The following is a 24944-nucleotide window of genomic DNA, read 5'->3' as shown; positions in this document are numbered from 1 at the left end:
TCTGCAAATACAAAAGAATCAGTCATCCTGTTTCTGAAATAGACACAAGAGCTCCACTAATCTGTTCAGCATCCATATTTCTGATGGCGAGATGGTGAAAAGATTGAAAACCTACATGAAGGAGGGTAGACTATGGGATGGACCAGAGAGAAACATGGGAATTTTAAAAACGGTTTGAAAAAGAGACGGTTATAGGATGGAACAGAAGAAATGGTGGGAACTTGACCCAAACTCCCACAGTTCCCTAAGAAGTGTGCCGGTATCCCACAATACACTACAAAATTTTCCCACAAAGTAGTGTGCCAGACAGTTGTTCAGGGGACACGGTGATGCCAACCCACAATACCACATATCTTTTGCCAGTACAACCTGGCACTGTGAGGTAGCACTGCACTAGCAAAAGCCAACAAATGTGAATGCACTCTACAGCTATTTTTGGCAGACGCTTGCCAGCAGACATTTTACCAATAAAACTTTCTAGTATAGACATGGTTTCAGATACCATGGCCAGAAACCTAGAAATTATCATTCATAAATCATCTTCATGCTGAACCTTTTTCACTTTTTGAATCTTCTCTGTCTATAAGTCTATTACTGGATCATCCATACCTTGATTTTATCTCTTGTGAAATCTTGATCTACGTCCTGTTGCAATCCTCTCTTCATGGTATTCCCAAATTCCTATGATCTAAACTCAGAGACTCTAAAATGCAGCAATCTGGCTAAACTTTCCCTCCAAGAACTGGAAACATGTCCTATCCATGATCACCTTCCCTGGCTTCCCCTCCATTTCTGAATCTACTTCAAAACTGTTCTTTTTCCCTAAAAAAACTCCCGGTGGGCTCACTTTACCTAACTTCTCTGACCCATCATCCAGCTATTATCCTGTGTGTACCTCCAATCTTGACCTCTTCCCCTCAATTCTCCATAGCTGAGGTTGCTTTTTTGCTTGTGCTGTTTCATCTATCTGGAATTCTCACCTTTTCTATCTGCCTTCAAGCCATTGCGTCATTCATGCTCTTTAAATCTCATTTTAAAACCTTCCTTTATGCTTTAATTTACAGCTGACTGTGTGGTTATGTGATACTGTGAACTGAAGACGCTATATAAAAATCACTATATAAAAATAAGATGTGGTATATTGTCTCAGCTCTCCATGGGAAAATAAAACTGGTGTGACATATTGCATAGAACTACAAGATATTCAAAATCTGAAGTTGACTTTTTATAGGGGAAATAAAGTAGCTAAACTAAACTAAAAGCAAATGACCATGGATGTATTTGATTAACTGACTGACATGACTATATACTTCTAATGTCCACAGAACAATGAAAAAGGCTACACGGTAAAATTTATCTCAGTTTAGTAAGCCAGAATCATTCTTGTTTTCTCCATAAACTCCAAACATCTTCCTATACAGAAGTGGGTAGAGTGGAGAGCTGAAAAGATGAAACTGTAAAATCTTCGTAGCAGCAGTCAAATAAATAAATAATTAAAGGAAAAAATACTAACAGATCATGCTGGTTTCAGTGAGCAAAATCTTTTAATTAGGCTCACTTCAAAGGGGATGCCACAGGAATTCTCCTCCCTCTCCATAGAGCACTCAGCTGCAAAGTTGTTTGAATATAAGGTAGCGTGCGACAATGATTTAGTCGTGAAATATTCCTGGAATGGAAAGAAGCCACACAAAGGTCTTGAAGCTCTGGTCCGAGGTAAATAATACGTCAGGAAACTTGTAACAAACAATGACACAAACCACAGAAACAGACCTGCCAAGTCTAATTTATTTGGAAGGTGGTTCCATCCCTTATTCCGGACCAAGGCAGCTTCTGAAGGTAGCTTTTAAAGAGTATGATTCTGCAATATGTAAGGTCCCTGACACATTTTAAAACAGAATCGCTTGTTTTTAGCTCTCCCCATTTAGATCGTCACTGTTGGAGGCAGAGCCCTGCAGAGCAATATATAGAGGAGGGAGCATTGGTGCCCTGGCTGGGGAGTTACTGAACATTTAATGCATGGGGATGGAGGGGGGGGGGGTGGAAGAAGGGGGGCATTTCCCTGACCTAACAATACATTTTTGTCTCGTGTTATGATTCATGTTACAGTTGCCACAAAACTGCTTCCTATTTGGCACTTTGCCCCTTGCCTTCTTCTTCCTCCTTATCCCTCCTCCCTCCATCTCCCCTTTCTCCTTCCTACCCATCAGCCCTACCCCCTGCCACCCTTTCCACATCCCCCCTCTCCTTCCCAATCTCCTAGCCCACACTTGCCGCTCGCCTCCCCACCCCCCACAGCCTCTGCCACGCTCCCGCCCTTACCTCACCTACTGCCCACCCCCCTCTGCGCTGCACCCCATCCCCCCTCTTTTGCTCCCCCGGCTGGCTCAGGCGGCTGCGGCGCACCGAGGCGCTGCCCCTTTAAATCCCTCTCTGTCCAGCTCTGTGGTTCACGTCGCCGCCGTCCCCTGTAATAATTAGTTGCGGGAGCCGGTGCTACCCTCCCGCCCGCCCTCCCGGCTCCGCCAATCAGCGTCACTCTCAGGGCAACGAAACAGGAAAAAAAAAAAAAAAGTTTCGTAAAGAGCGAGCGAGCGGGGCCAGCGGCGGCGGCCAGGCGGGGTGGGGGCTTCAGCGGGCCCCGGAGCCAGGTAAGAGCGGGTGCCAGGCTACGGGGGCCCGCTGGGCGGCTGCCTCGGAGGGGCGGCTCCCCAGCATGGTGATGGGGGGCAAGCTGCTCTCCCCCCTCCCTAGCCCCGGGCGTAAAGGGGCTAGCGGCCCCCGCGTGAGGGGGGCGCCCTGGCCGCAGCGGGGCCCTGGAGTGAGGAGAGGGGCCAGGAGGGGTGAGGGGGCCCCACAGCAAGGGGACCTCGGGAAGAGTAAAGGGAGGCGAGGGGGTGGCTAAGGAGCCCCCCCCCCATAGGGGCGTACGGTGGGGCGCACCCCTCCCACACACAAACATAGGAAGTGAGTCTCCCCCAAGGAAGCTGCTGTTGCCCCCACCCCAGTCCTTGGGTGTTTGTGTGGATGAGTCAGGTGAGCGTCCAGGAAGGAGCACCTGGCTGTGTGGCTCAATCTCTAGGACTTCCTGTAATTTGTGGGGCACCGGGGGGGGGATATATGGGGCTTGGACTCAGCCTGTCAGATACAGAGGGTTGAAAGAATCAAAATTGAGTTCCACACTGTGTGTTGTATTTAATTGGTGGTTTCTCCCTTTTTTGAGTTGTTTCTTCTCTCTCCCCCCCCCCCCATAACCCCCAACACTAATAGCATGAAAGCCCAAGGGCAACTTTATAAGGGTAAAAACAACGAGTAGTCCTTGTGGCACCTTAGAGATGAACAAATGTATATGGGCATAAGCTTTCGTGGGCTAGAACCCACTTCATCAGGTGCATGGAGTGGAAAATACAGGAGCAGGTATAAATACATGAAAAGATGGGAGTTGCCTTATCCAGTGTGAGGTCAGTCTAACAAGACAATTCCATTAAGAGCAGGATACCAACGGAGGAAAAATAATAAATTTTGTAGTGGTAATGAGAGAGGCCCATTTCAAACAGTTGACAAGAAGGTGTGAGTAACAGTAGGGGGAAAATTAGGTTTAGGTTTTGTAATGACCCAACCACTCCCAGTCTTTATTCAGACCTAATGTGATGGTGTCCAGTTTGCAAATTAATTCCAGTTCTGAAGTTTCATGTTAGTCTGTTTTTGAAGTTTTTTTGTTGAAGAATTGCCACTTTTAGGGTAGAATTTCTACTAGTGACCTTCAGTGACAGTTCCCCTTCCCTTGTTGTTACTAAACTTGTTTGCAGGTATGTTGGCTTCTACCGTAGGGATGGCTGAATTTCAGAGGTGATGTGATTCGTCTGTTTTGTAGAGTGTTATGTGATCTTTCTGAACAAAAGGTGCTATATAGAGGTGGCCAGAATAGAGTGTCTTGATTTATTTAACCAATCCAAAATTATTTTTGAGAGAATTTTCATAAATTGTTTTTTCAACCAGCTCTACTGCCATGTAAACATAGGGGGACTGCTGCTTCTGTTGTAAGGGTAAGGATTGAGTTTGTATGTCTGGTTTTTATACAGCAACCAGCACTCCATTGGGGGGAGGGTTAGGGCCTTAGGACAGTACTATAATATAAATATTGATTACTAGGATGGCTTCAATCCAGAACACCTGGCTGTTTGGGAGCATGTGGATGAATTTTGCTTCCTGAACAATCTAAATTGTGGTACTAAGCTCCTAGTCGAACCAGTGTGTATGATTGACTTAGGATTTCATTTTAAAATATTGCATTTTTTCTAGTCCTTACAATTGTGAAAATAACCTTCCAAATGTAACCTTGATGCAGTGCTCTCTTTCCAGTCTCTGAAAAGCCTGAAATGCTAGGTTTGAGTGGTGTGAGCATCCCCTTTTGTCTCAGTGGGTTGTTAACTCTGAAAGAATGACTTCTCACTGATCTTTTTTTACACAAGCGTGCAGCAAATGTATTTATGTAGTGGCAGATACTCCCCAGGAATGGTGGTGGCAGAAGCGACTGCACCTCTTTTTCCCAGGGTTTATAAACATGTACTACTAGGTATGTCTCGCACGGTTGCACTGCTTTCCCTGACTCTTTTTGTCTGCACTTGTTCTGTGACTGAAATCCGTGTCCAAAAGGCTTGGGGGGAGTGGGTAGAGAAATTAGTTGGTGGGTTTTTTCTATTCTGCTGCGGGTATATAATCTACTTTCAATTATTGTCATACTTCTATTAACATTTAGTGTATTGAGGGTAGTATATATCCCTAACTTTGTAGCCTTGACCTTTAAAACTGAAGTTCAGTCCTCTCCCTTTCATCCAATTATTCCTTGTGATATCCTTCTGGTTCAACCTTAAATAATTCCTTTCTTGGTGTGTTTACACTCTCTTTGAATTGTAGATGGTTAATCATAATCTCATTCCCTTAGATGATTAGCAGAGTTATATGTATCTAGTCCTAAACTTTGTTTAATTTCTTAACCATTTCCTTCAGGCTCCTTGATGATTTTTATTGCTGCTCTTTGAATTCTCTCTAATCTATTGATATCTTTCTGGTATTGAGGTACATAGAAATGTATTTTGCACTAGAAATGGTCTCCAATGTGTCCTATAGAAGGGGATGGTCTCCTATCTAGTCCAGGGGTTCTCAAACTTCATTGCACTGCGACCCCCTTCTGACTACAAAAATTACTACATGATCCTGGGGAGGGGGAGAAGCCTAAGCCTGCCTGAGCCCTGCTGCCCTGGGTGGGGGAGGAGCGTGGGGCCAAAGCCTGAGCCCTGCCGCCCCTGGCAGGGAGCCAAAGCTGAAGCCAATGGGCTTCAGCCCCAGGCAGGGGCCCTGTAACCTGAGCCCTGCCACACAGGGCTTGGGCTTTGGCCACTGGCAGTGGCGCTTAGGCTTCGGTTTTGGCCCTGGGCCCCAGCAGGTCTTAAGTCAACCCTGGTGACCCCATTAAAATGGGCTCGTGACCCACTTTGGGGTCCCGACCCACAGTTTGAGAACCCCTAATCTAGTCCATAATATGCCTTTTTGTTCTGCCCAAAGTATCATTGTGTGGTGTGTGTATAGTGTTTTTGTTTGTTTGCTATATATCACTGCAAGCTTATATCTGATTTGATATTCACTACTGCCCCTCTATCACTTTTGGTGTGACTGCTTTTCAGGTGTCTCCTTCACCACTGAATAGTTGTGATTTTTTTTTCTCCAACTTTCATTACTTTTTTTTTTAAAGAAATCCCAAACTATTTCCTGCATGTATTTATGTCTTCAGGTCCCTTTGTATTATTTTTTTGTCTTCATAAGCAATTAGTTTGGTATATTATACATATGGAAAGTGGCTTCTAGTTTGTCATAGTTTTGCTCTCATAACTCAAGTGGTGTATATTAGAAAATGTAAGAACTTACAGTGTTTATAAATTCAACATCTGACTACCTTAAACTCAAACTGTCTCCACAAAACCCCATACAAATAACTTACCACTCTTTTTAAAGTTATCAGTAGAGGACAGAAATATTAACACAAGCTACTGAGAAGTTACTATGGTTACTGATTAGGATACCTCCTGTTCCTGTGAAAATGTGTGCTTTTTTGTAGCAACTATATTAATCACTTCTCTTTAAAGAATCGTAAGTACACTTGGCAGCTAATTGGGATAAAGTTATATGCACCTGGATCTTGAGTAGCCTTTCTGAATCAGGTGTTGAACAATTTTTGGCTTGTTCTATATAGGCTTACGGGACATGCTTATTTCAGTTTAGAGAAAAGGGCATACATTGATACTGTACATACATATTCTTAGGCCATTGAATTCAGCATGCTCAACCATACTGTAGGATACTGCTGTTCCACCTGAGCAAGATAGCTGATGTCAAGGGAATGGTCTGGATCCTTCCACAGGGGCTGTAGCCAAAAGGCATGATGTATGATGTCTACCACCAGAACTTTCACCTATATAGTTCTATAATAGTCACTACTCTTTCCTGGTCCTATTGAATATCGTAACCCTTGGGAGTGATTGAGACTTCTTGAAGCTACAGTTGTCAGAAAGATGTAGCCAATACTCAACTGTTTATCCTTCGTGAAATCTCTCTGTCACCCAGGTATCCCAGCATCTGGGTTTGGAACTGTCTGAAGCTACTCTGTCCTGTTTTATGCTTCTAGGCAGAAGGAAGCACTGTGAGGTGCTTTCTGTCACACTGACAATTTTGGACTATTGGAGACTTCAGGGTATTTAATGTATAGGGTCTTTAAGGATATTTTGTCAGACTTTCCTATAGCATCAGTCACAAAAACACATTTGACCTTCTATGGCTAGCCAGGCATCTAAGGGCTGGACTTGGTCATGTGCACTTTTGTTATTTCCAGACTTGATTAGCATTGCAATATATCTTGGGTTGAAAGCATCAAGACAAGCACTAGACTGCAATGTTACCAAGAGCACATCTATATACTGCTCATTCTGCTGGCTTCCTGTTGAACACACAGTCAGCTTCAAGGTCTTGGTCCTAATCCTCTGGGTTTACCCTAGAATACCTGAAATACTGCTTAACCATCCAGGCGCTTGACTGCCATTGACGGTTTTGCTCCTTTTGAATAATGGAATTGTATATCACTAAGGAGAAGCTCCTCTGCACAGGGGAGAGTTTGTTCTTGGTGGTGGAATTCACACCCACAGGATCAAAGGATGAACACTAACTTCAAAACTTTCAGCTGAAAATGCAAATCTCCATTCTTTGATCTTTCCACACAGCTTCTCATAACCTACTAGCATATCTGAAAAATGCAATCTCATGCAACTAACTCATGGAGGAGCAGGTATAAATAGAATACATCAGTGATGTAAATGACTCTCTCTTTTGAGGATGATGCCCAGATACCATGCCCATCACCATGGTATAAGAAAGTGAACAGAATAGTGTTTGGAATATACTTTTGAAACAATTATTTGTATGTTCATGTAGTCATTGCACTAGATTACAAGTAAGTCATCTGTTGAGAGAATGGCTATTTTAATAGAATAATTTGGTGATCAATAGGTACACTATTTTCAAAATGATAAAGAATAGTAAACTTTTTGTATATAGTAACTTCAAAAGAATAATTACTGTTTGTGTAAATATTCATGAATTTTGAAATTTGCCTGGGGTGGGAAAGTTAAATATCTGCCTTTTAATTTTAAGTTATGGTAATAGTTAACAGTGGAAAACAGGTTAAAAGTTAGAGCTGCATTTCTTAAAAAAACACACCCAAGAATGAACCCCATAAGAGTACTGGCATATTGACAGCCTTGGAGGCTGAGGACCTTTTTCCACAGTGCAGATACAGCACATGAAGGCTGTAGTTCCCTACATTGCTTTGCAATTTATTAACCTGTAGAAACCTAGAGGTAAGTGTTATGTGTTTCCTAAGACTCCTTCACAAATGGTACCAATTTCTGGCAGGCTTTTGTGATTCACACATGTCCATAGGGACCTGGACTGTGACTGACATGTTTTTACATAGATCACTGAACAGCCATCAGATGAAAGCTTTTGATCACTACCATTCTGTTCTGTTTGAACTGGAGACTTAAATGTAACCGGCTCAGTTCTTCTTTTCCTGAGCTATCTAGTCTCACTAACTTGCTGTATCTTTTATGTATCTTAATATTGCAGCAGAAATAGACTTCTGGGTTTTCTACAATTAAAATAATCAAATGAGACTTGGGCACCTTCTTTTCTTACTCCTGTCCCCAGTGCAAGTTACAGTAGCAGCTAAAATTTGAATTTGTCTTCAAGGCTGCTCATGCTCAGAGCTTCCTTAATTAAATAGCAGATTGCAACTATGATGATCACACCAGTTTCTGCTGTCTCTGACGATGTTAAAGAGCAGGAGAGGCTTAACTTCCCTTCTGAGTTTGAAATACAGTGAATTTCTTCAGACTCTGATCCAGACGAATATAGGATGTGTGCAGAAATTAAACCTATGAAATTGGTGTCCTTCATGCTCATTTTCAACAGTCCTGATTGTGGTTGTCTTTGAGGCTGGACAGGGATTTGAGGAACAAAATTCCAACCTGGATGTCTAACCCCTAAATTCAGCTGTATTCACACATGAACTTTGATATGTAATAGTTAAGAATCCAAGCCAGTTGTGTCCTTATCTCACTTCTCTGATTTTTTTGGGGGGGAGGGTTGGTTTACTTCACAAGGGCAGCAGACTATTCCCTGCCCACTTAGTAAAAGTAGGGTATCCCTGGACAAAATTTTCTCCCCTTTCACTATTATGCAGTGTGCTATTTGTTTGGATGTTGCAGATTGCCTGATGGTGGCTGCATTTCTGTGGTGATGGATAGGTATGGATTTTTAAAACACTCTGGGATTCTTCAGGAGGAAAGGTACTATGTAAATATATACAACCTTATATGGTGTAAGCGACAGAACTTGTTTTTAGGGCAGAAGATGTTGCCTTTCCAGAGTAGGGTGGTTTTGATCATAAGATTTTTGTGACTGCAGCTATTTTTCTCACAGACGTGCAACTTCATGAACTCCAAACCGAAAGTTAGAAGTTTGTCCTGGGTATCGTTGTGACCCTTTACAATTCTTAGTCATGTTGCTTTATTTGCCTAAACTATGTTCTTGCCATCGATTGCTTAGATTGCGTTGCCCTTTTATGATTTAATGCTGTCTTTTGCAATACAGCTGGGAAACTGTATGAAGAGGATCTGAGTAACTTTATTCTTAATGTTCTGTGCGTTCAAAGTACAGAATTCTCACAAAGCATCTTGCGATTAGGCCTCTGAATTGACTTTTTCAGTTAGTGTATGAGACACAATAATACATTGTGCACATGTAGAGCCTTCTTAAAGTTAGCCCTTTTATAGTGTTTTTTTTTAAAGAAGCTTTTTTTAGAAAGTTGTGCATGCATTAAAATGCAGCCTAGTACTTTGCTGTAAATATTCCCCTCGAATGTGGGTAATAATATAGTATTTTGCTGTGACTAAATTATCTTGGACTTTTAATCTATAATAGCAAAATAGTGTAGAAGGGCCCATTGCTCTACAAATACAATCTTGGAGACCCTATTTAGAACAGTTATCCCTCAACACTGTTGAAATTGGCATCCATTTTGCAGTATAGCCTAGACCTTAATTATTTCAGAAGGAAAGCTGCTGCAATGGAGTCTTGAGAAAAGAGGGGTGAAAGAGGGCTGGGAATTGGCTGTTCTCCCTGGAGATCTGTTTCCTCCTCCTCTCTCCCTCCCTCTAACTTTTCCCTTGTATTAAAAAACCAAAATTATCCCCCCCCCACACACACAAACAAACAAAAAAACCACGACAAAAAGTACAAATGTGTAGATAATTCACAGCTTGTACCATCCTGGATATAGTTTGAAACTGATGAAATATTAAACCCATGAAAATTTTGCGTGTAATATAACACTAACTGGGCAAACTGTGGTGGCACTAAGAGGGGGAGGTATCCTGTTCATCTGTCAGTCTCCCGACTACAACATTTTCTGGGTTGAGTCAGGGAGAGGTCTTCCTGAAGTGATCTGTGCATATGTGAGATGCCTCTTTATTCTGTGTAACTTTTTCCCCCTGAATGTCAGGCTTGTCAGTTAGGTAGACTTTTTTGGCTGGTGGGGAGAGTTGTTTTTTTTTTTTTTTTTTGCAATGATGCCTAAGATCTTGATAATACAAACTGACAGTATTTTGTATTATACAGTTATGAAGCATAAAGATCAGATTAATGGAATATTTAGTCATAATCTAATTATCAGATCTAATTATTAGAATTCTTTTTTAAAAATAGCTTTAAAATACTGTTAAAGACTGGATCATCAAAAAATAAAAACCACGGACTGTCTGACACAGAAACATACATAGACCCTGGTAAGATCTAGATATTGGCTTCCACACTATGGAAACACTTTTGCTGAGTCATGTCTTAAATTAGCAGAAGAAAGCAGGTTGAAACAAGTGACTGACTATTCATATTTTCAAGTTTAGATTACTAAATCATACCTGGAAAGTTACGTATAGTGTGCCTAATTTTTCAGTTAGTTTATTCTGTGATTTTTAAATAGTGAATTTGTTCCTGAAGCTTGAATTAAATTTTATCCTATATTAAAAAGCAAGCAGCAAAGCTTTATATAGATAGAATTCTTTCAATTTCACTTCATGAAGTTTTACAGTACATCTAGTTCCTTAATAATAGACTAATCAGATATGTTAAAAGTATGTATTCTTTAACATCACTTTTATATTTCTAGATAGAACCCTATGAATCCATATGGTTTTGAGTGCTATGTTCAAGATTTGGAGTGGCAATGTCTAGGCTTTCACTGTTCAGTTTTATGTAATGTTAATTGGTATGAAGCTGGTCAAAATAATGTAATAAAATGCTGTAGTTTGGCACAACTGAAGGCTTGTGTGCTGTTTCTTTAAGAAACCAGCTAGTCCAGGGTGTTTTAACCAGCTTAACCTAACCTGCTAGCAAGGAAAAGTTCTTTAAATAATGGATATTAAGTTTTACCAATGAGAGATACTAGTTTTACTGAAAGGGTGGAGTTTTTTCCATTTCAGCCACTAGAACTGAAGAAGGTGGGGCTTTCTGTTCAGGTTAGGTTGCTCAGGAGTACAGCTTCCAGTGAAGTTAATCTGGGGTGAAGCAAACAGAAAATTGTGCAGATTTTCTTGGTAGGATTTTTTTTTTTGTTCTAATCTTGTTGTATTTCTTCATTTTACCCTTTAAGGCACTTATGCTTATGTGTGTGCCAAATTTCATGATTGTTTTGTTTTCCAGTGCTGGCAGAATATTAAAATGTATGCGGGGAAGCAGAACAAAAGGGCTCTTTGGGCAGGAAATAAGCTGTTGAGAGATGCAAACTTGATTGAGTTTCTTTTATCATTTATTGCTAGTTTAAAGTTTGGTATTTTTATTTGGAAAAAGTTGAGTTGTACAACAATATCTTACCTAGTTGTGTTAATTGTAAAAAAATTGAGGATCATGCTGCTGTTTTCTATAATGTTGTGTAACTCCAAAAGAGCTTTATTTTTAACTCTAACTTCTCTGGTTCTGATGAGACTTGAATTAACTGAATGTGACAGTTGCTACTAGATTACACAATGATAACATTTGTTTAAAGTCATCTGCCTTTGTTTTAAGTCATGTCCATGATTATATCACTTAAGATTGATACTGTTTATTTTTTGTGTTGTACTTAAAAAGGAGAAGAACACTTTGTATAGATTTTGGTGTATTAGGAACAGTGTATGCAAAGAGGTTTAAAAGCTAGATTTAATGTATTCTAAGTCCTCCCCCGACCCCCCTTCTCTTAATACAACTTCCTGGAATATCAAGGACCATCAGAGCTCTGATTTTAAAAAAACAAAACAAAAGGGGGCCAGGGGAGGAAATTAATTCCTCTTGTGTTTGTTGCAGCCGCTGTCCTTCCAGCTGAAGATGGGGCTTCCTTCAAACTAATCAATACCCTACCACCCTGAATCTTATGTGTTGAGCATAGTGTGGTGGTTACTTGTTTGGGAGCGGGGTGAGGGTTATCTTCAGTTTCTACACCATTTTTTTTTTTTTCCTTTCGGCTTTCATATTTAGGGATGAGTTTTTAGTAATACCTTTTCTCAGTGTCCCAAGGGTCTTCAGGCTTGGAACATGCTATAAATTAGTATTATGGAGAGGAGTTTCTGTTGAGTATTGCAAAGTGTTTACTGTGATCCCTTTTTTATTCCTAGACAGAGAGACCAGATAGTGCCCAAGTCTGGGTATTTGGTTCAAATGCAAGACATCCTTTTTATTTTTTTAAAAGCTGTCCCTAATTTCCCCCCCTCCTTCACAAAAGTGTCTGTATATGCATGTGTGCATGCACACACAGTTGTATTCATGCACACCTGATCCTTGGGATCAAAGAAATACTATGTTATGTTCTCTGACATTGATTAACGTTAATGCTTAGATACCAAGTTGATGGATGCATTACAAATAGCTAAGATGTGGCAGTACCTGGAAGTTTGGGGAATACAAGAACAGACATGAAAATCAAACCAGGATCTTCCAAGTGACCACGCAGAGCATTTCACAAGATAGTTAGACATGGTCAACATAGTACACTTCACACATTTTCAATTTTCCATTAGTTAATTTTCTTTAAAAAAAAAAAAAAAAAAATTGGATTATAAATTGGTTTCATTTTTGTCTAAGTACATCTTAATACAGTGGCATCTCAGGCTTGGTTTGGTATTTTATAGGCTTACGCACACTTATTACATATTCTGATTTTATTATAGCATAATTTTATTCACTTTCTAAATTTTTTTGGGTATGTGTTTTTCTACTAGTAAGTATTATTACAAAATGCATGACATCAAACTATGGAATTATTTTTAATACTCCTCAGTAGCTCTCTACTGGCCATTCTAACTGCCTTTGGGCCAGATGCCTCTTATTTAAATGGCTACTCCTTAATTAGAGGAGAAAGGGAGTACTTAGACAAAAGTTGACTTTAAGTGCAAAGTATCACAAATATCTTTCAGCTGAAGTTAGGACTTAATTGAGTGACCAGAGTTCATGTTTCAAATGAAAGCAAAAAGAAAAAATAAACGACAGGCTTATATTTGTGCAAACTAAGCATGTATTGTATGTATGTATATTTAATGTACACAAGCAAAATCATACATATTTGTGTAATATTAGATACTAATTATGCAGAATGCTGCTTTTACTTAGCTGACATTTTAAGCAGACTTTTCCAGTTTAACTTATTTCAAACCAGTCAGTGGTTGAAGCAACCATTCTTTATTTTTCTTCTATATGATCTACCTAGCTAGTAAAGATGGGACCAGTAATTTTCCTGATGCATTAAACTTTCAGAAGTGACCTGTTCAAGTTTTCACCTCACGTATATAATTCTGATTGTCCCTAAAGGATAAACGTACCACTTTGCTGGCATGGCTGGAGAACTTCTGTATCAAGATACAGCAGGCATCCTTGCCTGTATTCAGAATTGTAGATAAGCAATCTGAATACATTTGCTCGTTATTCCAGCAATTTATACTAGTAAAACATTATCTTACACAGACAAGTCTTCTACACACTGAGGGGTGTATCTTCTGTGTTCGGAGATTCATGTACATACTACTTACGTCAAGATGGAAATTTACACTCTGATGTAACTGAAGTTTACATTCTCTTTAAGATTAAGCTCCTAACAGACACTTAGGGCTAGATCATGGTTTCTTCATCCATTCATGGAAAAGAGGGCAAAGGCATCGGTGACCTCATGGACCCATTCTTCCTCCCACCTACCTGCTGAAGTCACTCCATGGAGTAGTGATTGGATGGCCCTGCATTGAGTATGGGTGTAGCTGAAGCACACTGCCCCCCCCCCCCCCGCCCCTTCAGCCCTGTGTAAACTGCTTGGGAAAGTTAGTACAATTTGAGGCTGTATTGTATTTCCCATGGAACTCCCTTCATGGTGAGGATACTGCTTTAAGGTTGTCCAAACTAGGAAAAGTGGTGTAGTATTAATATGTTTGTAAAAACTGCCTTGTCCATACTAGAATTTTTACCATGTTAGCTACCATCTATTTTCCTAGTGAAGACAGGGCCTAAATGGGGATCCAAGGGGCAGCTTTGGTTGTTGGTGCTGTGCTGCCAGCAGGTGGATTAGGGATAGGATACTGGAGGTACCGAGCTCATACATAAGAACAGGGACTTCAAGTAGATATCCTTGGCTTCCCATGGTGTGGAATTTTGCTGAGGAAGAGGTTGACTATTTTCACACAACTTTGTTACGGTATAATCAATCAATAAAATGACCTGTAAAACAATAAAAAATAGCTTTCGCTCATTTTAGCTGCATTAAGATTTATATAACAGAGCCTTGAAAAGTTTCTTCAACATAACGTGGGGTTTTTTTCCTGCTTGTTTTTTTACTTTAGAAATATCAGAAACGTTAAGTCCTTCCCTGATTTTGTTGGATGTGTGAGGGTGTGTGGACACTTTGAGCTGAGGGGGTAAACTGCAGCTCAAGGAGACATACCCCTGGTGTGCTAAAAATAGTGTATAGCAGCATGAGCAGTGGGAGGGACTAGCCACCCTGACTATGTACCCATCCAAGACCCCAGTACGTACTCAGGCAGCTAACCCCTTGTGCTGCTGAGGCTATATTCTGTTCTTATTGAGCTAGCATGAGTGTCTCCTTGAGCTGGAATTTATACCTCCAACTCAAAGTGTAGACGTACCCTCAGATATACGTGGTAACCTCTCAACCCTTAATTGAAGGGTGGGGGACAGGTGATCTATTATTTCAACTGTGTTTATAGGGCTTTTGAGTTAAATAGGGATTAGCAAAAACCATGCTTTATACAGTCTAAATGAAAAGCATTTCCCTCCCTCAATCAGGCCTCACTTTCTTATTATGCTCCTAGTTCTCTAGTTGTTCATAATCTTTCAGGTAAAATGGGGTAAACAAGACACAAACTTTTAATGTTACATACAGAGAACTTTTTGAAAGGTTTTATTCATCATGAAGAAACAAAATGAGTTAAAACCTAATTTCTTCCCCCACCCCTTTAAGACCGCTTCAGGCAACTTCTTGAGGCTCTTTGCTAAATAACTGAAGCCTTGAACTTAAGGGCGCGTCTTCACTAGCAATGTTAAAGCGCTGAGCTCTCCCAGTGCTCTAAAAAAACCACCTCCACAATGGGAATAGCTCCCAGCGCTGGGAGCACAGTCTACACTGTACTTTACAGTGCTGAAACTTGCAGCGCTCGGGGGTGTTTTTTCATACCCCTGGGCGAGAATGTTGTAGCGCTGTAAAGTGCTCGTGTCGACAAGCCCTTACATGCTAAACAAGCTGTAGGGATTGAAAGCTTCATATTTGCCAGAAGGTGGTGATGAGGGGTATAAGAGGGTGAATATTTACTTCCCATACAGTAGTTTTTAAATGGGAAGTCCATAGAAGTTACCCCTTCTGCTGTTAACCTGTCAAGATTTGCAGAACCTGAACTTGTCTCTGCATTCAGAGTTTGGGCTTCCTGTGCACAGGGTGTTTCCTGGCCAGCCATCTTATGTTGTGCCATGACACATTTGTATCGTAACACTGACAAATACCACATCCTGAAGGATAGCCTAATATGTAGTAATACCATGTTTGCTGGACCAAACTCTGAACAGCATGGCTCGCCTGGCGGGCTCTGACAACCACCCAAACAGTTTAAGTAGCCCATGTTTTAAGACAGTAATGCTATGGTGTGCCTTCTGTGATTCATAGAGCTAATTTGTGTAGCCACATGAGGTGTTGGGGAGAGAGATAAGTACAAATTCAAAGCCATGTTACAGTAGGAGCTTAAAATTAGTATTTTTTAGGCCAAAAATTAGCTATTGCCAGCATACTTGAATGTGCTGTATTGGACTTCTGAAATTCTTTTACTAATAACTATTTTCAACCACAAATGTGTGTCTGCGCTACACTTAACTTTGGCAAAGAAAATAGACTAGACACTCACTTTCTGGCTGTTGAGTACTAACACAACTTTGGACTATTGTAGTTGAAATAAAAAGGTTTAAAGTTTCTCCCATAAAAATCCTATTTTTACAGGCATTTGGAACTAAATCAAGCTGACAGTAGTAGTTTTTCAAACTAAGGAGTAATTTATATATCTTTGACCTAAATGTATTTAGAAATATGTAATACATTTTACCAGTTGTTGGTCATATTGTGTATCTGGTGGCAAAAGAAATAAGGCTAAGTATCAGATTGCAAAAAAGTAACCAAGTTTGTATTAAACTGTTGTAGGAGGTGGAGTGAATGAAGTTGCTTTCAGAAGTACAGTCTCATGGAGTTATGTCCTTAATGTTGTAGTACTTCTGTTGTCCAGTAGAACATTGTTTAAAGCAGCTTAGGAGGACAGGGGTGGCAATACAGTGAACATTTCTTAACGAGATCTGCAGCTTTTTGGTAAATTGGTATGTCTGTTAAAGGGTGAGAATGCAAAATGAGAAGTTGAAGGTGGTTTTTCCTGTCTAGCTTCTCTGAATTCAAGTAAGCAGCTTACCAAGGTAGCTTTTGTTGTCAGTGCAGGGGAGTTTATATGATCAAAATTTTCTAAGAACTGCATTAGGCTTTTTATATTGGGATAGTTCCAACAATAATTGCATGATACCATGGGATATTGGTGTTTAAATCTTGGAATAAAATTGATTTGCAGTTATATTTATGGTAATCCATTAACAGTTCAACAACTTTGGCTGAGTAAAATTCAAAGATAAGTGGTCATGTAATCACTACACAGTATCAAAAATCCCACTTTATTAAGAGTTAGGGTTTCCAGGTGTCCAGTTTTTGACCGGAACACCCGGTCAAAAAGGGAACCTGGTGACTCCAGTCAGCACCACTGACTGGGCTGTTAAAAGTCCGGTTGGCATGGGGCTGGCAGGCTCCCTACCCAGCTCTGCGTGGCTCCCGGGAAATAACATATCCTTCTGGTCCCTATGCATGGGGCAGTCATGGGGGCTCCATGCACTGCCCCTGCCCTGAGCGCTGGCTTCGCAGCTCCCACTGGTCAGGAACTGCGGCCACTGGGAGCTGTGGGGGCTGCACCTGCAAGCAGGGGTTGCGTGCAAAGCCTCCTGGCCATGTCTCTGCCTAGGAACCTGAGGGACATGCCAGCCGATTCCTGGGAGCCGCCTGAGGTAAGCACCCCCCACAGCCTGCACCCCTCACGCACTCCTGCACCTCAACCCCCAGCCCAGAGCCCCCTTCTGCACCCCAAACTCCTCATCCTTGGCCCCACCCCAGAGCCTACACCTGCAGCTAGAGCCCTCATTCCCTCCTGCACCCCAACCCCCTGCTCCAGTCCAGAGCCCCCTCACACACTCTGAAACCCTCAGCCCTGGCCTGGAGCCCCTTCTTGCACCACAATTCCCCCATCCCTGGCCCAACCGCAGAGCTTGCATTCCCAGCCAGAGCCCTCACCCACTTTTGCACCCCAACCCCCTGCCTCAGTCCAGAGCCCCCTCCCCACAGCCTGACCCTCTCATTTCTGGCCCCATGCTGGAGCCCTCACCCCCGCCAGCTCTCCAAGCCACTGGCCCAGCCCAGTGAAAATGAGTGAGTGAGCGTGGAGGGAGGGAGGGAGCGTGGGGGAGAACCAGCGATGGGGAGAGAGGCCTCAGAGAAGGGGCAGGGCCTCAGGGCAGGGGTGGGGCAAGGGTGTTCAGTTTTCTGTGGTTAGAAAGTTGGCAACCTTATTAAGAGGTGGTGAAACACAAAATGAAACACGACAGTTCAAAATGAGACTTGTGTCCACCTCGGTAGAGCAGCAGGGATTTTAAAGAGGGGGATCGTGAATTATTTTACAGAACACATAAGCAACTGTTTTTAAACAGTAGACTTCTATTAAAAACGTACTTTGCTTGGGCTTTGCTGTTAATGTTACAAAGACCCTCTTTTATTTCTAAAAATGAGCAGTCAACTAATTTACAACAAATCAGTTTCCCAATAAGATTTAGAGGTCAGAATAGAAAGGATGAAAGCTTTCATCTCACTATATTTAAGTAATTCTTGTGGTTTGGCCCAACTTTCAAATATTGAAGCCTTTTCGTAGGTGTAGTCCAGATTGTAAGTTTGATTTAAAACTAGGTGTTATGTACCATATTGTTAACAGTCAGCTAAATTTCGTATCTTTTGCATTTTAAAAAATAACTTGCTTCTGTTCTATCTTTTTTATTATCCTTAATGTCACACTGTTCTCTTAACTAATCACAATGTATCTTCCTTCATTTTCATCTGTGTGCGCGCGCTCTCTCTCTCTCTCTCTCCATTGCTATACTTCCACCCTCTGTTTTTTTCCTATATATCTAAGTAGAATTGCTCAGTATACTTTTCTAACTTCTCAGAAAGAGTGACTTGTACATATTGTCTACAAAACTACATTTTAGAGATTTCAAACTGACATGGCTAATGCTTAGTTTGATTTTACTACAGCAATTAGCTTGCCATTCTGCAAAGTCACAGTGTGACCTATGGCCTCGGTTTTGTATTCATAGTACGTAAACCAGTCCTTGCATGCTGCTGTTGCCCATTTATCCCTATATTTTTCTAATTTTTACATCAGTTCTTCATTGCACAATCACAAATTCCAGAAGTGATATCAGTCTGTCCCATATATTGGAGAGTTCCTGACTCAGCCTTGATGACAGTTTAATTTCTCACTGTCAAGACCCTAGAATGCTGTTTATCCAGTCATAATAATTGACTGAAACTCTTTGGTAAGCTTTAATTGACCAGAAGGCTCCTTCCCGCAGCTCGCATTGGCCGGGAACAGCGATCCGCGGCCACTGGGAGCTGCGGGCGGCCGTGCAAATGTAAACAAACAGTCTAGTGGCCCGCTAGTGGATTACCCTGATGGGCCGCGTGCGGGCTACAGGTTGCCCACCACTGATCTAAACACACAAAACAGAGGGGAAGGAATTATATAACATGCAAGCAAAATGACTGAGTTGATATTTGGCATGCATATTGTTAGTTCCACAGATTTTCTTTTTCCTCCATCCCCTTCATCTGCTCCCTCTTGCCATATGGCCATATATATTTTTTTCTGTGTAGTGTTATGGAAAGAACTCTGTACAAAGGTGCCATCGTATTAAGAGGAGAAACAGTGGCATCCAGCAAAATTGTTTTTAGACCATTGTGATCTTAACTTGCTCATCTAAATATTCTGGATGGTAAATGAGTAGGGGGATGGTGGGAGGGGGAAAGGCAATTAATCTGGAGTTGCATATCTGAGGGCTTGTCTTCACTATCGTGCTTCATTGGCACAGCTGGATGTCATTACTCCACCTCAACAAGAGGTGGAAGCTCTGTCGGCGGGAGAGCGTCTCCCGGCAACATTGCATGGTGTAGACACCGCTTTAAGTCTATGTAACTTGTATCACTTGAGGGTGGCTTTTTCACACCTCTGAATGACGTAAGTTACATCAACTTAAGTGATAGTGTCAACAAGCCCTAAATCTTGTCCAAAAACCATGTGTGTTAAATTTGGTTGTCCAGAAAAGGTGGTTGACAACTTTTTGTACCCAAACTGAGTACTTATATTGTGTTCTGGATAGAAAGGTTGATTTAGTGACTAAAGCACTAGGTTTGGTATGTAGACTTTTATTCAAGTCCTGACAGTCAACTCTGTCTTTCATCCTTTTGAGGTTGCGAAATTGAAATCCATGCAGTTTATTCTATATGGGCTTTAGGAAGAGATGTTAAAAATGTCTGTTCCATGCTGATCTTTAAAAACACACAGTATCCTGGGCCTCTTCCGAAGACTGGAGGATTTGTCTGAGGTCTGATGTACACCTAAAAATTACGTTGACCTAGTTACGGCATTCAGGAGTATGAAAAACTCACACCTCTGAGAAATGTAGTTAAGCCAACCTAAACCCTAGTATAGGCACATTAGATCGATGGAAGAATTATTCCATTGACCTAGCTGCTGCCTCTCAAGGAGGTGGATTTACTACTGCAACAAAAAAAACCCTTCTGGTGTTGTAGTGTCTGCACTACAGTGTTACAGTGGCATAGCTGGGGTTCACTACTGGGGTAAGTCGACTTAAGTTATGCTGCTCCAGCTATGTGAATAATGTAGCTGGAGTCGACGTAGCTTAGGTCGACTTACCCTGGTGTCTGTGCTGCGTTGATGGGAGACGCTCTCCAATCGATTTCCCTTACTCTTCTCAGAGAGCTGGAGTACTGGGGTCGACTAGAGCAGTGGTCTCCTAACTTTGTGGATTGTGCACCCCCAGGGCCAGCTCTAGGGAAGCAAAAAAAAAAGAAAAAGAGCAGCTACTGCCGGCATGCCGCTGAAGATGGAGCAGGGAAGAGCCCAGCTGCCGCCGGCGTGCCGCCCGAAGAATCAGAGGTCCAGGAGCGCTGCTGCCGTGCCGGCGGTGCTCCTTCGGCGGCGCTCCTCCTGCCACGCATCCCCAGGGATGGTCTTGCGCATCCCCTGCGGTGCGCGCACCCCACTTTGGAGACCACTGTACGAGAGAGCGCTCTGCTGTCAATTTAGCAGGTCTTCACTAGACCAGCTAAGTCGACAGCTGCTGCATCAATTTCAGCAGCATGGATCTTCCAGGTAGTGAAGACCAGCCCATAGCCTTAGTGTCCTTGGCTAAATGGGCTTTCCTACACCACTGTTGTATGATTTCAGTTAGCTGCCCCAGCAGTGCCCATATTTTAGCAGAGTGGTGTGTTTTGGGAACCTTCAAAAGGCAAGTCACTACATAAACACAAACTGTTGTAGATTCAGTATAGTGAAATAAACACCCCTCCCTCTGAGACAAGGTGCTGATTTGACATAACATAAATCCTGGATGGACAAGATTGAAACCTGAGGCTGATAATGAAATCTGACCTGCCTGAGTATTTCTTGTAAATGATCCCCAAGCTATACTTCAGGGAGACTATATACATATTCAGCTTTGTGCTCCCTGCCTAATGTGTGGCGGTTGGCCTCCTTCCTCAGTTTCCTTGTAGATGTCGAAAATGCCAACTTTCATTTCCAGTGTGACTTTGGATGTGCCAATCAGTCAGTGCCCAAGTGCTTAAGTGCAAGTTGACAGCTTGTGTTACGGGCAATGAATAATTAAAAGTTCACTTGTGCAGATGGGGTTCTGGCGAACTAAACTGCACGAGACAAGGTGGGTGAGGTAATATATTTTATTGGACCAACTTCTGTTGGTGAAAGACAACCTTTCAAGCTACATAGAGCACAAGACTTTCTTAGCCGGCATGCAAAATCCGTACTTTTGTCCTATGGTTACGCTCACTTTTTACAATCCTTGGAGAACAGGCTTTTAAAATGTACCGCATAAGTTACTGGATGGCCAAATACAAAAACAGAGGAGCACCCTCTGAGTCAATGGATAAATTTAAGTGCATTGTGCATGGAAAAGTGATTCTTGCCACAGGGAACTGAATACTTATATTTCTCACTATGCTGAAAATGTGTCCCTACATATCCTCTCTACAGTTGGCAAGGCAGTAACTTTCAGCTGAGTGCCCCATGTAGCATGTGATCATAGTGAGAATATTGTATATTCTGTACACTTAAATTAGACACGGTGCACAACTCCAGATGGAAGCAACATAGCATGCTATTGTGAGTGGTAATAGCAGTAACCCCAGAAGTTAACCACATCCCCAGGTCTTGAATTGCTATCTTAAATTATATAATTTGTATTGGAGTAGCACCGAGGAGCCCCAGTTAGGGACCAGGACTCCACTGTGCTAGTTGTACAACTGCAATTCTATAAACTGACTTTCAGATTCTACACTGTACGGTTTATGCAGCAATTGCTCTTAGTTTCTGTTCTTGCTGTCAAAATTCTCTGCGACAGGTTTCTTTTGAGAACTTGTGTTAAAACAGCTTTTATAACTGCCTCTTTCCTCTAGGTTTAAATAACTGTTTAAAATAAGTGAGACCCTGGCTGATTCAGGAGAGTATGTGTATGCTGCAATTAAACAGCCATATCTGGCCCATGTCAGCTGCTTCAGGCCTGCAGGGTTTGGGCAGTGGATTGTAAAATTGCAGTGTAGATGTTCGGGGTGGGACCCTCCCTCCTCATAGGCTCCCAGAGCTTGGGCTCCAGCCTGAGCTCGAACGTCTGCAGTGCAGTTTTACAGCCCTGCAGCCCAAGTCCCACAAGACTGACTCAGTTGACATGTGCCAGCTGCGAGTGGTCTAACTGCAGTGTAATCGTACCTTTATGGGATGTCTACACTGTGATTTTAAAAAAACCTGCAGCATTGAGTCTGAGAGCTTAGATTAGCTGACTGTGGCTGCTGGGCTAAAAATAGCAGTGTAGACATTTGGACTGCAGCCCAGACTGAGACTCTCCACCCTTGCAAGGGCCAAAAAACAGGGTTCTAGCTTGAGCCTAAATATCTACGTTGCAATTTTATAGCCCTGCAGCTTGAGGCCAAGTCAGCTGACACAGGCCAGCCGCAGGTGTTCTATTGCGGTGTAGAGATATTCCCACCCCCAGGGTTTCTGGGACCTTGGATCAGCATGATTTGTGTGTAGACAGAAGAGGGGTTAGGCTTGATCCAGAGTTCAAATCCTGGCTTACATTGTAGTGTAGATAGAATAATCAATTCACTGAGGCTCAAAATAAACTAAAGCTATAACAATTCTCCCAGCAATTACTTGAATAATTTTGTAAATGTTTGAATTTACTTTGCAGATTGTCATCTTGCAAAACTAGAACGGTTTTCAGACACAGGATCCAAGACAGCTTTTGGAGTTGTGCTACTCTGCTTTACGTTTTATAAATGATATTCAAAACATACCTGGTCTTATCCGTAAAATCCTAAACTAATCTAGATAGGTACCCCTTTGGTTAGCTAAACCGAATAGCAAAATTTTACATTGTGAGAACACATCCTCTCTGCCTCAGCTTTCCCTGCCCCCTGACACTTCAGTAGGACAGTGTGTCCCGGACAGTCTCTGATATCCGGTATCTTTTTCCTCCCTACCATCCCCTTTGCATCCCTGGTGTCCCTCAGTTATACCTCTCAAGTTTCCTTTATCATTCCATCGTTCCTCATGACCTCCCCTAGAAAGATATTCACACAAGTCCCTTCAGAGATGGATAAGACAATCTCATATGTAATGTCCATATTTGAGTCTGAAATTTATTCAGAATTAGTCTTTGCTTGTACAAACAACTTTGGTTCCTGTTTTTCCTGTATTACTATTTAGTTTATACCAGTGTTCCAGCCACCTCTGCCTTCGCATTTTATTGCAAAATAAGCATGCCTACTCTAAGGATTGTTTGCTATTTGTTTAACCTAATAGACATTATTTTTCATTTTTTATTTCCTGTTTTGGGGAAGTCCGCCTGAATCCAGCTCTAGTGACACAGCTCTTATTTTCCTATGATTTGTAGCTTTATAAATGTGGATTGGCAGTTTAACATTCCTCTGTCAAGGGGGTAAAAGTAATTTAAAATGTTACAGCAGTGCCCTTTAGTCTTAAATTCTGAACATGTCCTGATGACGCTCTCGGTAGCGCACTCACCTTTGGGCCACAATGTTATGGCTTCATCAGGACTTGTGTATAGTACTAATGCTGTACTTCAGTATTGGAAAATAGAGGTGTGTTGCTATTGGTACTATGACTTCAGATGATAAACAGCAATGTTTCTTGCCATTTCTGGGAACTAAAAATTTCCTGGTTTTGCTTTAAGATTAATTCTCCCACACTGCTTTGACAAGTTCACTGTAGGCTCTTTGGCCTTGTCTTTATTAGCTTTTTCTCATAAAATGTCCCACCAGTGGGACAAGGCAAGCTGACTTGGAAAAACGTGATTTAAGTTTTTGAGATTTTACGGCCCTAACTCTGCAAAGTTATTTCTGAAGAACTTGGAAACCAGAAATATACACAATTTAAACACATTAACGATGTTATAATAGACATCTGAAACACATCTTGTGATTTTTATTTCACTACTTTGAACTGAGTATGTATAAACTGGGAAAGAACTCTGAGATTGTATAGTTGGACTGGGGCATTTGGTTTCCTATGCAATGCAACAGGTATGTCAGATGCTTCAGTATAAAGTGGTACTATGTAAAACCAATAGCTCTGTGTAACAGCCTGTAGCTTCTGGAATTCTAACGTTTTCATGAAACGCTTTTTTTGTTCATGCTCTGCTTCTTTTAAATCTCTGGTGTAAACAAAATGTGATTTCTCTTAGTATTCAATAAAACTGAGTGTGTGTGTTGTTATGCTGATATTCCTAATACTTACACATCTTTCAATAGATTTTCTCTGTCTTGATATGCTAGAGCAGCTTGACTAGAGCAGTGAAACTTTATGGAACCACCACTTTATTTTGTTCAATGCAGCTTGATGTGAATACATTTTGTACAAAAAGTGATTTTGCTTACCACTTATATCCTCTGAGTGGTCATTTTTCAGAGTAGCAGCTGTGTTAGTCTGTATTCGCAAAAAGAAAAGGAGTACTTGTGGCACCTTAGAGACTAACAAATGTATTTGAGCGTAAGCTTTCGTGAGCTACAGCTCACTTCACCTTAAGTGATCACTCTGGTTATGGTGTATATGGTAACACCCATTGTTTCATGTTCTCTATGTATATATATCTCCCCATTGTATTTTCCACTGAATGCATCCGATGAAGTGAGCTGTTGCTCACGAAAGCTTATGCTCAAATAAATTTGTTAGTCTCTAAGGTGCCACAAGTACTCCTTTTCTTTCTGAGTGGTCATTGTATGTAATTTGCTCTACCGGTATGAGATGAACCGGAGTTCCTGAAGGGCCTTATTTTCAGCAGCTAGGATCTTTGATCCTTAAAACAGTTTTTTGCTAATCTGTTTTATGTGAATGTTGAGCGTGGCTGTAAGTAGTAAT

General features: G+C 41.6%; 1 protein-coding gene across 2 annotated transcripts in view; it reads left to right on the top strand.

Moving 5' to 3' along the window:
* The first annotated feature begins 2548 nt into the window (after positions 1–2548).
* ZFAND6 (zinc finger AN1-type containing 6) overlaps positions 2549–24944 on the top strand; it is a 53649-nt gene continuing 31253 nt past the window's right edge. Inside the window, exon 1 of one of the 2 annotated variants that reach the window (XM_074966454.1) lies at positions 2549–2648. The gene's annotated coding sequence lies outside the window, so the exon portion shown is untranslated. Of the gene's footprint in view, positions 2649–11107; positions 11199–24944 lie in introns of those variants that run through there. The other variant, XM_074966453.1, reaches the window with a different exon arrangement.

Source organism: Natator depressus, chromosome 10 (genome assembly GCF_965152275.1).
Source record: "Natator depressus isolate rNatDep1 chromosome 10, rNatDep2.hap1, whole genome shotgun sequence".
Classification (NCBI taxonomy): Eukaryota; Metazoa; Chordata; order Testudines; family Cheloniidae; genus Natator; species Natator depressus.
This window is presented reverse-complemented; position numbering and strand designations above follow the sequence as displayed.